This window comes from Leguminivora glycinivorella, chromosome 3 (genome assembly GCF_023078275.1).
Source record: "Leguminivora glycinivorella isolate SPB_JAAS2020 chromosome 3, LegGlyc_1.1, whole genome shotgun sequence".
In the NCBI taxonomy this organism is placed as follows: Eukaryota; Metazoa; Arthropoda; class Insecta; order Lepidoptera; family Tortricidae; genus Leguminivora; species Leguminivora glycinivorella.
The window spans coordinates 10,702,042-10,716,811 of NC_062973.1; positions in this window are offsets into that span (position 1 = coordinate 10,702,042).

Below are 14,770 nucleotides of genomic sequence, written 5' to 3' on the forward strand. Positions count from 1 at the left end.
GGAGCCGTGTTTCTATTTCGATTACTGAAATATTGGAAATAAAATATAACCGCTATCGCGTTTCCACGCGACGGCCGGAAATAAAGCACGCCGACAAATCGCAGCCGTGTCACCTATCCCACGTATAGTCATAGCATAGATTAAACAAATTACTTTTTAGAACGTTATTTATTTAATCTTTATTGAACAGTTATTGGTCCCGTGTGATGGGTGAAGAATTTCAACACCCCACTGTTTAACTAAATTAATTGTACCTACCTGGGGCTCGTTTCTCAAACGATAAGCCTAATATCTGTTATTAGTCCTCGAACTGTCAAATCATATGGATTGCCAATTTTTAACCGTCGCCTCATATCTCTCAAGAAGGACGGTTATCAAGTCGTCTGTATGTTTTATTTTTATTTTATTTTTTATGTTTGTTCCTCGATATCTCCGTCGTTACTGGACCGATCTTGAAATTTTTTTTTTTGATTGAATGTATATGCATACAGATTGGTCCCATTTTTCTCAGAACCCAGTTCTGATGATGGGATCCTGGAGAAATCGAGAGAACTCCTCAAATCTGAAAGGCATACATATGGTGATTTTTGTGTTTTTAAAGGAACAGCATGCATTTAGGTACGGAACAGTGACATTTGGTGCAGTGGAACTGCTGATGATGGCCAGAACGGAACTCTTCAAAACTGAACGGCACGCTTATAGTGACTTTGGTATTTTTATAAGAACAGCATGTACTTTCGTCCAGAACAGTGACATTTGATGCAGTGGAATTGCTGATGATGGTCAGAACCGAACTCCTCAAATCTGAACGGCACGCTTATAGTGACTTTGGTATTTTTATAAGAACAGCATGCACTTTCGTCCAGAACAGTGACATATGGTGCAGTGGAACTGCTGATTATGGCCAGAACCAAACTACTCAAATCTGAACGGCACGCTTATAGTGACTTTGCCATTTTTATAAGAACAGCATGCGCTTACGTCTAGAACATTGACATTTGGTACAGTGGAACTGCTGATGATGGTCAGAACCGAACTCCTCAAATCTGAACGGCACGCTTATAGTGACTTTGGTATTTTTATAAGAACAGCATGCACTTACGTCCAGAACAGTGACATTTGGTGCAGTGGAACTGCTGATGATAGTCAGAACCGAACTCCTCAAATCTGAACGGCACACTCATAGTGACTTTGGTATTTTTGTAAGAAAAGCATGCATTTAAGTTCAGAACAGTGACATTTATTTAGTTATGTTTGTTAAGCATATTGAGTTTTCAAGTCAAAGTTTGTCAAGCTTCGATTTCTTATAATATAATCGGATTCATGAGGAGTTGAGGAAACTCCTCAAACCTTAACGTTATACGTATATTCATTTGTGTTGCCATCTAATAATTAAAGCATTAAAAGCAGTTTAAAAAAATACTTACACATTTCTACATAATCCAACATTCACAAGTAGCTTTCACCAGAACCCGAAAGGCGACGGTTTTTTTTCTTAAAAATTATGCCATAACAACACACTAATCTTCCGAGAAATGGGCCCCTGTAATTGAGTCACGTGGCCACGTTAGAATGTTTTTTTTTCTAATACCCATAGAATAATGTAGCTGGGTGTCGTAATATACTGGTAGCAATAACTTTTACGATAGACACTGCTGCGAAGTTTTGAGAGGCGTTATTATCTTAGGACCAGTCTATGCCCCGCGCGGAAGAGGAAGTTGGGGTTTTTCTCCTATATTGTCCTTAATTATCGTCACTCAATGATGGCGACAAAATCTAACCTCAGGGCGCCAAATTCTAAAAATATACCTCAGTGTTGTCTCGAAAGTGTCGTATCTGCTTTCTTGTGTAATCTGTCAGTGTTTGCTGCCACCGTCATGTGAAACGCACTGTAGGTGAGTGGTGAGTGCCGGCAATCTTTGATCCGTCGCGGTGATTGCTAGTTTGATAGTTTTGATACTTTGTTGTGCATTAGCCTTCATCATAATTTAGAGACTATTGTCGGAATCATTTACACTAGTCACATGGTCCTACTTCTTTGCTAACCATAACGACGAGTTCTTGTATCATTTTTAACAAATGATTTGTCATAGCATCCTTATGGCAACCGAAAAAATGGGACGTTGATATTTTCTAAGAAATGAAGAAAAACGGACAAATATAGATTTTTTTTAATTTCCCAGGTAATTTCAATCCATAAATGCGAGAACAGTCAGATATACGAAGGTCTTTTTGTCCAAATGCTGAAATAGAGACGGTTAACTTTCCGGGAAATGAGAAGAAACTATAGCAACAGGTTACTTAATTAGGCGTGATGACTTAAAATGAGTCTTGGTCTCCAATTAGTTTGAGGACAAGGAGGTTCCATCACAAGAGTATACCGTTTACAACCCAGGCTGGTATCATATGGGTCATTGTTTTTAAAGTGGTCCACCCCACTTTTTTTCGTATATTTTACGCGATTCATACTCAGAATCGCGAGGTCTTTCGATCCTGATAGGAGAAAAAAAATGTTCCAAGTTTTCCATACATTTTTCAAACCTTCCATTCCGTTACCGCCGTGCAAAATGCATGAAAAAATGGTACTGGAATGGGAAAAAACCATGGGACACATTTTTTTCCTATTAGGATTGAAAAAGCTCGCGATTCTGAGTGGAAAATACATAAAAATTTGCAAATCCAGAAAAAAGTAGGGTAGACAACTTTGAAAAAAATGGCTCAGGTTAGTTAATTGGGCGTGATGACTTAAAATGAGTCGGTCTCCAATGAGTTTGAGGACTGGGAGGCTCCAAAACAAAAGTACTTATACTTTTTCAATCTAGGCTGGTATCATATCAGCTGTAGCCGACGTGGAGCTCACGGAGGTCTAGGGTAAACTCGCCTCATTCGGTGACACACCTAATTCGGTGAAACAACCAGAAATCTTTCGGAATAGTGCTTCAAAGCTTGTATCACTGAATTAGGCGTGTCACCGAATGAGTTTACCCTACTTGCAATTTATTCGCCTAACGATACAAGACGACGTCAAGCCCATTTTAGACCCGCTAGTTTTATTATTAAATTCGTTAATGTTATTTTGATTCAGACAGACGAAAATAAATAAAGGATCACACACAATAGCTGCACTGAGCTGTCTGTCTAAACCCCCTGAAAGGTTATGTAGAGGTATATTTAAGCAGGCCTGGTGAATAAATATTACATTTTCATTTTTCATTCGAGGCCCGAAGCAATGAGCACGCGTCGAAAAAATGATGATAGACATTTGTTGGCCATTCATTTCAGTGACAAAGGCGACATATATGTAGTCTAATAGACTACGGAAACCTAAAAGACGCATCGTTGCATGCTGAGTGCCTAATTAAGGAAATCCAAATATCTTCACACTTCCTAGATTGACCCATTTTCCGTTGCTATACTTGCTATTTCTATTGAAGTATGCGCGTGCAATTATTTAGGGCAGAAATAATAAACCAGATGTTTTGATAATCGTTACAGTAGCGATAGTGTATACCAAAATGTGTTTCGATTAGTAGATTAGAAACGGGGAATATAGGACTAGGAATTTGACGCAAATGTTATTGTAACCAAAGTTGGGTTGAGTTAAGTTAAGAATTAAGGTGCCAAAATCTCTCGAACTCTCATGAACTGGATTACTGGATAGAAATGGTAAACAACAAATAGGTAACGTTCAGAAATAACAAAGTTTTGAGATAACAATATCAAGAAAATATACAATCGAGCTATTAGAACTTCCTTGCAATTTTGAAGTCGGTTAAAAATGTTTCAATTTCACCGAGGTCCTCTCACATGTTACATCTACTAAGATAACACTCTGTGAAGTCGAGTGCTGCGACGTGTAATGGCCAATAAGAATAGTAAGCCGCGAATATAAAGAACTGCCATCGGTCACTTTTATTATTTTTTCTAACGAACTTTTTCGGTCGCTATTGTATTCGGCCAGTGCGAACGATGTTAAGCTTGTTTTTCGGATTTTCAACCTATAGCCATTAGAATGAAACGAGTGTTGAAATTTTGAGAAACGATAACGCTTTCCCACCTGCGTATGCAGTCGGCAATGAGAGCATCAAACTTACCAGAAGAAATTCAAAAAGAAACCTTTATAAATTTCAAAGTTTGTTATTCTAAATTGTAGGTATTACTCTTTTTATTAAGATTTCAGAGAATAAATATGATAGGTAGTTAGGTTACATATATGTATTGTACGTATGACGCATAGTCTCTTACGATATTTTTACTACGAAGGTATTTCACTTCACATATTTTAATAGTCGCCATGTAAAATTAGGATCTAACATCGACTGTAAACATCAGCAACTATTAGTACGTACATTGTACACGACCACGAGTCCTTCAATTCAAAATTAAATTGGAACCGGTTAAGCAAGGATACGATAAGAAGCGATGGGCTCATTATTTTTAGCGTTATGCATGAGCAACTGCAGTTTAAGGTGAAACTCTCCAGGATTCTGCGTTCAAGATCACAAACGTTTTGTGTTAGGCCTTAGACTGAAGTACACATGCACAAAAAATACGTACAAACCTACGTAGGTTAATACCTTAAATTGTAGGTAGTACCATTAGGTACTACCTACAATTTATCAACACCTTCTGAACACGCCTCAGTAACTCACAATAAGAGATTTCCCTAAATGGCTTCGATGATACCTACATGTACAAGGGTACAGATACTGTCAGTGGCTATCGTTGTAAAAGCCAATAAATAATTAAACCCCTTCGCAATTAGGGGGCTATTTTCAAACTTGACCTTTCCGATCATTACTGCCCCATCCAGCAATGAAGGACCTGTCGGGCTTACGGCCGCGTTCATTATGAGGACAAAGCAGAGTGTTTTCCACGTTAAATTGAGTGTAGAGAGGCAATACTACATCTATTTCTCCAAACCTCATATCTTTGTGATAGGACCCTGGATTACGAACCTTAAATCGAATAGTCCCAGATTTATTTTTGCTTCAGCCGTGAGTGGTAGGTATACGAGTTTGTGAAAGAAAATGGTAGAATTCGAACTGGACAGCTGCTCGCGACACCGGTCGACAGCGGGGTTTTTAATTTTTGGCCCGGCGCAGGTAACTCATGTTTGTTTTACTTTTACCTACACCCGGTTAGAAATGTATGTTGGCATAACCCGTTTTTCAATTAGCTGAGAGATATAAATATAGGACACCGCATCATGCAAGGTCAGAATGTGTGTGTGAATTGAGTTCTGAATGTGCTAGTTTTTCTCGACACAAATAAGTCAAAGAACCACAAACTTTTGTATATGAATTGTTTTCCAATACCTACAAAAATACTCTGGCGAAAAATCATTCTAGTTATAAAATAAGATACTAAAATACCCGGCCCCGTAGCCGAATGGCATTTCTCCGACGCCAAACGAAAACGAAACGTAATCCGGCTCTGTCGCGCCAATACGCAAGAGCGATAGGGATAGATATCTACTAGCGTTTCGTTTCGTGAGCGTTTCGTGAGCGTTTGTGCCATTCGGCTACGCACCCTGGTACCTGAGAAATGTAGGTGAACGAAGTCGAACGATCGATCCAAGAGGTCGTTATATTCTCCCTTTTTGTTCCACGTCTTAACAAATTTCATTTTCTAAATTAATAAATCAGCAACTTGGAAAAGGAATGCAAAGACAGACTGACCCGGTAAAATGACAAAGGAATCCAGATGATAACGATTTTTATTGTTTTGCGCTTGTTTAGTAAACATCAAGGTCCCTCGGCTTGTGAAAATACTTAAGCGAGTTTCCTTGTACTTATAATTGCTCTGATAATTCTGACCCACCATGCGAAAGCCGTAGCAACCGTAGCCTAGGAAGCGGGACCCCTTTCTTTCCCATAAACTTTTTGGTCAGAATTTCGTTAGTCATAAGTTGTTATTCATATATTTTGTGGTCATAAACATCACTAGTCATAATTTTTGTTACCAATAATGCTTAATGGTACTAACATTAACAACCCATAATATTGGATACCATACCCTTAAAAGTCATACAGTTGATGAGTATAAAATTGAAAGGCATAACAATAATTATCCAGAAATATTACTAGGCATATTTTTTGAAGCCCTACTGATTGTTCTGCATACAGTTTTAAGGCATAAACCTCATAAGTCATAATCTTTGTTACAAATAACGTTTAATAGTTCTAACGTTAACAACCCATATTATAGAATACTATAATCTTAGAATCAAGAAAGTTGATGAATATAACATTTAAAACGGATCCCTTTGTTAGCCAGATGCCAGATTATCATTAGTCATAATTCTGAAACGGTTTCATTAGGATCACCTATAGATAGGTTAGGTTAGGTTTGTGTTATGGCAATCCTGAAAAGTTACGCGTTTTTGAGAAAAACCAAATTATGACTAACGAAAATGTGGACAATCGATACATTATACCTTATGACTTTATTGGTAGTCCGCATTTACCTCGCGTCCATTAGAACGGAAATAGGACCCCTGCCCCCCTTCTACTCGTTGACGAAGCCGAATACTACAAAAATCAGCATGCAAAGGAAGAAATGGCGGGAAAATCAGTGAGCTCATTGAGTATTTTAATCCTCATTTCTCAGCTAGGTTCGCTAGTTACCTTGTGTCATTCAGAGCAAAAATAGGAGCCCCGCATAGCGAGGCTCCGTCGAATCGCTGGCGGGGCCTAATACTTTTAAAAGCAACATGAAACAATAAAACACTTAACATGTAAAAGACGAAATGGCGGGAAAATCAGTGAGCCCAACGAGAAAATTTTCATTTCTCGGGTAGGTTCGTTAGTTACCTTGTGTTCCTTATAATGAAAAATAATATAGATCCCATTGAATGTTATGATTAAAGTTAATGTGGACAGTAATCATTATTACTTGCGAAAATATACTTTACGACAAAATTATGACAAACATGTTTATTGCTTTCAACATTATGTCCATAATACAAAATGCAATTTGATTATTATTATGGGAACCAATAGAGACCCCTAGGAAACAGAAGTTTAGGGGACCGCTACATTATGAAATTCACTAAAATATGAGTGCGGATTTTAAATAAGTTTTGTAAAATAAACAATTTATAAAAATCAAATTACTGCCTAATTATGTATTTATTTGATTACAGTTTACACTCATAATTATCTAAGGGTTTAAGGGGTTAAGGGTTTATTACAAAACGTGCAAATTTTGAGGCGTCTCGATTATATTCATAAATCGATTATGAATATAATCTGCCAGGGGGCCGATTTTTGAATCTCGGCCATTCGATTTCGTGAAATTCGTTCAATAATCTCCATCACTAGCGATTTAAATTCCACTAACAGAATCGAAAACGACTGGTCATTACCACTAGTTTTAAAATTACTAGCCGTCCTTTTTCAAAAATAGCATTACATCGTTTTCCACAAACTTTTGAACGAATTCGTGCGTTCGAAATTCAAAAATCGATCCGCAGCTTTCAAAAAATAAAAGTGACGTTCCATTACCTCTGGCAAGGTACGAGTCAACTTCATCACTATTGTCTTTGACGTATTCGATCCATAACGTATCGAGAGGTCATTTTTAAAAAGCGTAAAAGTTCTAATCGGGCCATCAAAATAATTGTGAAGATTTGTAATAGTATTTTTTCTACTCCAGAACTGTTATTCGTCATATACAGGGCCGTGCAAAGATCTTTAAAACCGTACATAAAAGTCTATTCCCCAAAGCCAGCCCCGCCGCCTTCCCGCGCTTGCGCGCAATAACGAAAAAATAGAAAACGCATTGTTTGGCTCTGTAACCATGGCAACGCATTGTTGTAACGTTACTGCGCGCGTGCGCGGGAGCCGGCTGGGGGCTGTGGCATCTTTTATGTAGAGTTTTAAAGATCTCTGCACGACACTGTAAACGACGAAAAGTTTCTACAGGAGTAGAAAAAAGGTTATAATTATTTTAATTTGTTAATTTATTTTAATTAATTAACCGCAAAATCTAAATATTCAGAGTTATTTCGACCGAATCAAGTTGCAAGTTGAACAATAATGATTACTCTATTAATAATTAACCAAAACCAAAGTTGTTAACGTTTTCAGCAACATAGTGTTACGCGATTGAATTTTCACATATTCAGGTAAAACATTAATTTAGTTTATGGTCTCGTAAATATTTCAGTGCTATTGTAGCAACAGATTGTAAAATTTGATCGTTAACGGCATTTTAAACCAAACAATATACTGCATACTAATTTGTATTAATGTGAGTATATTATTAATTATGAAATGATAAATAGACCAAAACTGAACGTATCGCTTTTAATTTTTGGTTTAATTTAATTGATAATAATTTAACAAGAGTTCTCAAAAAGTTTGTACAATAATGAAGGAAAAAGTAAAATTTGTTTTTTTTTATTCCTATTTTGCTACCAAGATTTTTTTGATGAATTGAGATTTTAGTAAGTTTTATTTCGTCATTAAGGTCTCTTGTATCGATATTTTCTTAATTATGGCAATTATCCTGCATAATATATCTTATGAAACTTATATTACTAAATGTTGGTAATAAATGACGCAACAATACACTACAATACGTAGATCACACGTATTTTTCTAACTGTATGACATATTGGTGGGTACTTGGGTAGTCTATGCCGCGGCTAGATAATCTCGTGACAATCATGTGCATAACCCTACTGATATCAAAACTTCAGACTTATACAATATTTATGTAAGTTACAGCGGGGCAAATCTCGACTGGGGGACAAATGTAACTGGTCCATTTTTTCCATGTTTTACAATGTTTGTATTATTAAATAGAGTGTCCACCGGTTATATCATGGTAGGCGTGTTCAGTAGATACCTATAGAACTCAACATCATAGTGTAATAATGGAATCAATATTTTAGCGTAATTAGATTCAACCGGGCGTCGACATGCTCGTTAGATTTTTAACTTCTGATTAGCAGAAATGTCTCATTGACCTCAGTGGTGGAAAATTTCGCCGGCTTGTCTTGGTGGCTCAGATGGCAGAGCGCGGGAGTATCGATCCAGATGCCGTGAGTTAAAACTAACTAACCCAAGGCAGACATTTGCCACTTTTAAATTTGGTCGTTAGATCTTTGAAGAATGGCGCTGCGTCCACTCACATCGAGCAGCAGCCATTAGAGTTGACATCGACGCTCAAAGTCAAAAGACGCTAGTAGTGTGGGGTGTAGTCCGGAACACCCAGTATTTAGTAAAGGTACTAAACTAACATGGAATCAGCGCGTTAACTATATATTTTATGCCCCTTTTTAGTACTGCCAAGAGGGACTCGAATTCGACAGACTTTGTTAGGACCGAGGACTTTAGGAACCAATGGGCTAGAAGTTAATTAATTAATTTTGTTAGTTATTAGTAGGTTTATTATCTGTTTAAGGGGCGTATTTATGACCAAATGCATACTAGAGCTAGTGTGTTTATCGTTCAATGTCCCGGTGATCGCATAGCCGTTCATGCCCAAATTAAACCGCCTAGCCCAAAGCCTCCCCTCGGGGCAATGCCACTCATGAAATATTTACACCGGCACCAAACTTAGACTGACGCTTATAAGTCACAACCTGCAGTTATTCCTGTGCAGTTGAAAATACCCGGCTAATTGAAATCTACCCTGGATCTAAATATGACTTCCTTGTGTAAGCATCCGATACCATTATCAATAAATGGCCTTATATCTGGCAGCCATGCTTTGTGCATCTGGCTTAAGAAGTGCTGTATTAGTTTTGGTTCCATTATGTTTTCTTTTGTCTATGGATACACTCTCAATTTTTCGCACCACAAGAAATTTGTACCGTTGAAGAAAACTGAGCTGTAATTAAATTAATTTTGTTAAACCATAATTCAAGTGTTGTAAAACATAGTTGTTTCATTACTTGTTAGCCGAAAACTTGAAAATTGACATCTGTGTGCGTAGCCGAATGCACGAACAATCACGAAACGCTCATGATAATATCTCTTTCGTAGATAGCTACGAAAGATAGATAGCTATCTCTATCGCTCTTGTGTACTGGCGCGACAGAGCCAGACTACATTTCTGCGGCGTTTCGGTGGCGTTTCGCGTCGCAGAAAAGCCATTCGGCTACGGGACCTGACAAGACCGTATTCTCATCTCCAAAATTTGCTCCTAAAGTGCCTTAAAATAACACAAACAAACAAACAAACTGCTGGAAGCAAACTGTTAAAGAGACAACATCGGCTGAGTGCCGTGCCTGAGCCAACCCGATTTTCAAAATCTGCTGTAAGTACAGACAACCTGCTGTAAATAGAACCACTCTAGAACCCTGCCTTATTGACACCGTGTTCTATTTTCCATAGAAGTCACATTGACGTTTACTGTTCAAAGGTTCTAGAGTGGCCTAGGATTCAAATTGGTTGACTGTACATATAGTGGAAATTTACAAATTTTTACTTGCCTTTAACTAGTTAAATAAAAGGCACTTATGCTAATTTGCATCCTTCCTATCTAAAAACAAGTAATGAGTTTCAGTTACAATTAATGAGTGAGCAGCAATCAACATTGCGTGTTAGTTGCTCGCCGGTAATAACTTATTCCGCTAAAGTGTTTTAAATTAAAAAGAAGTTTCTTTTCTTATGTAAGTGTAACACTTTATTCAACTCTATTCTAAAGCTAAGAAAGCTGGGTCGAAGAGCTAAAAACGCGAAGATCAGTTTATTTCCAAAAATGTGAAGTTTCGTTTAAATATTATGAAACTATTTAAAACTAGGTAAATTCATGCATAATCACCGTCATGCATGTGCATGTCACTTTAACGTCGTGTTTGAAATGTCCTACGAAATTGTCAAACTTAAAAGCGACAAGGTATTACAGAAATCTTCACTTATTTGTCGCCGCGAGATAGATGACACGTCTTTGTCTAATTGTATTAATGACATAAGGACAGGTAGTCATCTCGATTTCATGTGCTAGACGGTGAATGTCACAGATTTAAGAAAATGGTGTGACTATGACTATTTTTATGTACACAGACATGTGGACTTGCATACTTACACTTTACGCACGCAATTACTAGAATTAATAGGACATATGTAGGTAAAGTGCTGGGGGCCGATTTTTGAGTCTCACGGCATTCGAATTCAGAAAATTGTCACTGAAAATAATAGGCAATTCACCGTTTTCAACCGGTATTTTAGTGACAGTCAGACTAAAATCGGCCCCCTGATATTGTCAGTCTATAAAATCAGGAATAGTAAAGTTTCTGTAAGTTCATCAACATTTGTTTCCCAACAGATTCTCAGTATCCAGAGCAAATGATGGAGCAAAGGCATACCCAAGGTAGGTAAACGTGCCTTATACGTATCCAGTGCGTCTCAGTGACATTCCTTGGGTTACATGTTTGCTTGTGAATTCGTCCGTATGGAGACGTCGTTGCGTATACACTGGGTACCTACTGGATAGCTACTAGACAGATTCACGAACCGATTTGATTCAACTGTACCAAAATAATTTGACCTTTAAGAGTTCGCGTACACTAAAATAAACATATTTTTTAATACGACGTCGGTGGCAAACAAGCATACGGTCCGCCTGATGGAAAGCGGTCACCGTCACCTATGGACGCTTGCAACTCAGGGAGTGTCACGTGTACGTTGCCAATGCCAACCCATTAGAAACTTGTAATACACTCAAAGTCTATTTCTGTGTGTTTGTATATTCGCGATAAACTCATCATAAGCAACTAAACGGATATTCTTGCAAAACTTGAGGACAGATCGTTGTCTTCTCTGGAGGATCAGTCTTAGTGCGTTTTCACATTATCCGATCCGATATCGGATGTCGGACCGATATCCCATACATTACAGGCGCCATCTTCGATTTTTTCTATCGAAATCCTTCCGACATCCGATATCGGATCGGATAATGTGAAAACGGTCTTATGCTGGACATTTGTGGTGAAATCGGCAAACTTTATGAATTGTCTCTGAGTAAACTTGTTAGAGAACCTTCGTCATAGGCAATGGTAGAGCATATCGACAGAATTTGAGTTTGCTCTGAACACAGGTTTCTCGAAGGTATCGAACGTCAATTAATAACCGTATGTGAGTAGGTGCCTAGCAAAACTAGGCATTATCAAAGACATATGTAACTTCGTATAGACAGTTAAAATCTAAGAAAAAAACGTACCTCAAAACCATAATGAAAAAGGTAAGGTGGCCAAGATGGCGTTACACCTTTGGGGAATGCTCAGCTAGATGGCGTTAATAAAAATATTTGACATTTTAACACATATCAAGTTAAGAATATGGACCAAATGGTCAAAACTGAGGTTCAAAAATTTTAAGCCTATGTCGAGAGATGGCAGTCTATGCACTGTGATGAATTCTACTTTGACAGTAACTCTCTATCGTCTTTGGTATTATTTATTATTTCAACCAGTTCACACAAAATCAACACAAACTATTACTTTCCTCAAGTTTTACATGAATATCCGTTTAGTTGCTTGTGGTGTGAGTTTATCGCGAATATACAAACAAACAGAAATACAGACAGAAACGACGGAAAACGTAATAGTTATTTGTTTTACAAGGGGGCAAAGTAGTTGTTTAACCGCACGTGCCAATATTGATACCTGAGCAAGCGAAAGATTCCAATATTGAACCGCGAGCGTAGCGAGTGGTTCAAAAAGTGGAATCTTGAGCGTTGCGAGGGTATCAAGGCACGAAGGTTAAACAAACTTTGCCACCGAGTGAAACACAAAATTTTTCACCACACCAACACGAACAAAATAGTTATGAAACATGAAACTAAATCAAATTCATCAATTTATCCAACATTTGTGATTCAAAATCATCATTTATAGGTAAAATCTAGCAGCCAGATTAAGACATCGAGTTAAAATTTGTATGAAATTACTTTGCCCCCTTGTGGATAAAATGCAATTTTGCTATTAGTTTTCGAATAGCAAAGAAAGCCTTTACCAGTTGGTGTGGTGAAAAGGACTTTGTTAACCCCCGACGCAAAAACGACGGGGTGTTATAAGTTTGACTTGTCTGTTTGTCTGTCTGTTTGTCTGTCTGTCTGTGTGTGTGTCTGTCTGTGGCATCGCAGCTCCCGAACGGATGAATCGATTTAGATTTAATTTTTTTTGTCTGAAAACTGAGTTAGTCGGGAGCTCGGGAGTGTTCTTAGCCTTGTTTCATGAAAATCGGCCTAGTAGGTGTCGCGGTCGGGGGTATTTCAAAATTTTAATTTTGTGGTTAGGTTAGTATTATAATATAAGGTGTAGGAATAGGGATGATAATTAAATATAGTTTAGGTAGGTATAATAACACTGACGAGGTTTTCCCCTTCAGTTTCTTAAAAACGAAGTGTACAGGTTCTTATATAGGCTAGTTTCCTACTAGTCACATCAACTTCTTTTTAAGAAGTGGCAAAACGATTTACTAATACGGAATTACTATGAAATACTGCGAAGTGACGTCACGGTCAATTCATTTACCTACTTAATATCTTTCTCTTTGACCCATTCAATTCAACATAAATTATGTTTAAACATAACTACTGTCCATATTTTTCTTCTAATTATGTGGTGCTTCATTTCGCACGTGCCAATATTGATACCTGAGCAAGCGAAAGATTCCAATATTGAACCGCGAGCGTAGCGAGTGGTTCAAAAAGTGGAATCTTGAGCGTTGCGAGGGTATCAAGGCACGAAGGTTAAACAAACTTTGCCACCAATAAAAACAATGAGTGAAACACAAAATTTTTCACCACACCAACACGAACAAAATAGTTATGAAACATGAAACTAAATCAAATTCATCAATTTATCCAACATTTGTGATTCAAAATCATCATTTATAGGTAAAATCTAGCAGCCAGATTAAGACATCGAGTTAAAATTTGTATGAAATTACTTTGCCCCCTTGTGGATAAAATGCAATTTTGCTGTTAGTTTTCGAATAGCAAAGAAAGCCTTTACCAGTTGGTGTGGTGAAAAGGACTTTGTTAACCCCCGACGCAAAAACGACGGGGTGTTATAAGTTTGACTTGTCTGTTTGTCTGTCTGTCTGTGTGTGTGTCTGTCTGTGGCATCGCAGCTCCCGAACGGATGAATCGATTTAGATTTATTTTTTTTTGTCTGAAAACTGAGTTAGTCGGGAGCTCGGGAGTGTTCTTAGCCTTGTTTCATGAAAATCGGCCTAGTAGGTGTCGCGGTCGGGGGTATTTCAAAATTTTAATTTTGTGGTTAGGTTAGTATTATAATATAAGGTGTAGGAATAGGGATGATAATTAAATATAGTTTAGGTAGGTATAATAACACTGACGAGGTTTTCCCCTTCAGTTTCTTAAAAACGGAGTGTACAGGTTCTTATATAGGCTAGTTTCCTACTAGTCACATCAACTTCTTTTTAAGAACTGTCAAAACGATTTACTAATACGGAATTACTATGAAATACTGCGAAGTGACGTCACGGTCTCACGGTCAATTCATTTACCTACTTAATATCTTTCTCTTTGACCCATTCAACATAAATTATGTTTAAACATAACTACTGTCCATATTTTTCTTCTAATTATGTGGTGCTTCATTTCGTGCACTGAATAAAATATTTTATTTTAAACGTAGGAATTTAATTTCTAATAGGAAACTAGCATATTAGACGAGCAGGTAACAAACACCTCTAAAGTTGCAGGCATCCATAGTCTACGTTGACTGCATACTTACTGTTAGGCGTGACGTATGCTTGTTTGCCACCAGTGCCACCACGTCTGT